The sequence below is a fragment of the Penaeus monodon genome, chromosome 24, assembly GCF_015228065.2.
Source record: "Penaeus monodon isolate SGIC_2016 chromosome 24, NSTDA_Pmon_1, whole genome shotgun sequence".
Lineage (NCBI taxonomy): Eukaryota > Metazoa > Arthropoda > Malacostraca > Decapoda > Penaeidae > Penaeus > Penaeus monodon.
This window is the reverse complement of record NC_051409.1, coordinates 19076978-19077244: the sequence shown is the minus strand read 5'-3', so window position 1 is coordinate 19077244 and position 267 is coordinate 19076978.

Genomic DNA, 267 nt, shown 5'->3' with positions numbered 1-267 from the left:
ACCACTAGAATAAAAGAAAAAGCTTAAAAGGGTCTCTCGCCCGCTCCCGCAAGATAAACTTGATAAGGTGAGATAAAGCGACATCATCTTTTTATTTTGAATTTTAAGACGCGAAGAAACATATCTTATCTTTATTCCCTGTTGTCATTTCCGGCATCTAAAGCATTAGTTTTAGTTCATTAGCCGACAAGACCGTAGAATTTTTGTGAATGACTTCATGTTCATTTTTCTTTTTATGATCTTGATAATTTTCTGTACATACATACA